Here is a 1,920-nt window from a genome sequence, read left to right as displayed (position 1 = left end):
TGTAAATCCATCTGGTCCTGGGCTTTTTTCAGTGGGGAGATTTTGTATTACTGTTTTAATTTCTTTCTGTGTTATGGGTCTCCAAGAGCTGTTACTTTCTTCTTGGTTTAGTTTTGGTGGTTCCCATGCCTTTAGATAGCTATCCATTTCTTTTAGGTTTTCAAATTTCGTAGCATATAGGTTTTTAAAGTATTCCCTTATAATGTTCTATATCTTTCTGGTGTCTCTTGTGATGTTTCCCTTTCATCTCTGATTTTGTTAATTTGGAAGTGCTCTTTTTTTCTTTTTGTTAATTGGGCTAGTGGTCTGTCAATTTTGTTTAGCTTTTCAAAGAACCAGCTCTTGGATTCATTGGTTCTTTTTATTATTTTCTTTGTTTCAATTTCATTAATTTCTTACCTGACTTTTGTTATTTCTTCTTGTCTGTTGGGTTTGGGTTTCAGTTGCTGTTGCTTCTCAAGTTGTTGAGTTGCAATGTTAAGTCATTTATTTGTGTTCTTTCTGATTTTTTGATGTAGGCATTTAGAGCTATAAACTTCCCTGAGGACCACTTTCAGCATGTCCCAGAGGTTTTGTTGTATTGTATTGCCCTTTACATTTATTTCCAAGAATACTTTTATTTCTTTCTTAATTTCTCTTTTGACCCATTCATCATGTAGGAGTGTGTTGTTTAATCTCCATGTGTTCATGTGTTGATTAGGGCTTCTTCCAGTGTTGATTGTAAGCTTTATTGCATTGTGGTCTCATAGAATGCATGGAATTATTTCAATCTTTTTTATTTGTTGAGGTGTGTTGTGTGCCCCAGTATATGGTTGCTTTTGGAGAAGGTTCCATGGGGTGATGAGTAGAAAGTATGTCCTTTGGTGCTTGGGTGGAATACTTGGTAGATGTCTCTTAAGTCCATTTGATATATGGTATTGTTTAATTCAGATGTCTCTCTGTTAATTCTCTGCCTTGTTGACCTATCTAATGGAGACAGTGGGGTATTGAAGTCCCCTAGTATTAATGAGTTGGGATTAATCTTGGTCTTAAAGTCCTGTAGTATTGTTTTTATGAAATTGGGTGCACCGGATTTTGGTGAATATATGTTCATGATTGTAATATCTTCTTGGCTCATTGTTCCTTTGATCAGAATGAAGTGGCCTTCTTTGTCTCTTCTGATTAGTTTTATTTTAAAGTCTGTTTTATCAGATATAGAATTGCAATCGCCTGTTTATTCTGATTAGTTTTAGTTTAAAGTCTATTTTGTCAGATATTAGAATTGCTACACCTGCTTTTTTCTTAGTACCATTTGCTTGGTATATATATTTTTTTTTTCCATCTTTCACTTTAAGATAGTGTCTGTCCTCGAAAGTGAGGTGGGTTTCTTGCAGAAAACCGAAAGTTGGGTTTTGTTTCTTAGCCCATTTCACATAGTCTGTGTCTTTTGACTGGGGATTTCAGTCCATTAATACTTAAAGTTATTAATGAAAGATGAGTATCGAATCCTGTCATTTTTAGTTCTACTTACATTCGTGATGTAGCTGTAGTTTTCCACAGTTATACCTTCATTGAATTACTTTCCACAACTCCTTGGATATAGTCATTCCTTTCTTCAGCTCTTTGTATTGCTTCCAGAACTCTCTGAAGAGCTGGTTTTGTGGACATGAATTCCTTCAGCCTATTTATGTCATGGAAGATTTTTCTATCTCCTTCGACTCTAATAGACATTTTGGCTTGGTAAAGTAATCTGGGTTGGAATCTGTGGTCATTTAAAACTGGGAATACTTTGGTTCAGGCTCTTCTGGCTTTCATAGTTTGCATTGATAAATCAACTGTAATTCTGATGGGCTTTCCTTTGTTGTTTTTCTTTTGCTACTTTCAGTATTCTCTCTTTGTTCTGTGCATTTAGTGTTTTTACTATGATATGTCGTGGGGAGT

At 35.1% G+C, this 1,920-nt stretch overlaps 1 protein-coding gene across 2 annotated transcripts in view; it reads left to right on the top strand.

The window, feature by feature from the left end:
* Glra3 (glycine receptor alpha 3) overlaps positions 1–1,920 on the top strand; it is a 175,501-nt gene that overhangs the window by 133,539 nt on the left and 40,042 nt on the right. The window lies entirely within an intron of this gene.

This window comes from Nannospalax galili, unplaced genomic scaffold (genome assembly GCF_000622305.1).
Source record: "Nannospalax galili isolate Female #2095 unplaced genomic scaffold, S.galili_v1.0 scaffold461, whole genome shotgun sequence".
Lineage (NCBI taxonomy): Eukaryota > Metazoa > Chordata > Mammalia > Rodentia > Spalacidae > Nannospalax > Nannospalax galili.
Note: the sequence above shows the minus strand (reverse complement) of the source record. Positions and strands in the feature narration are given on the sequence as shown.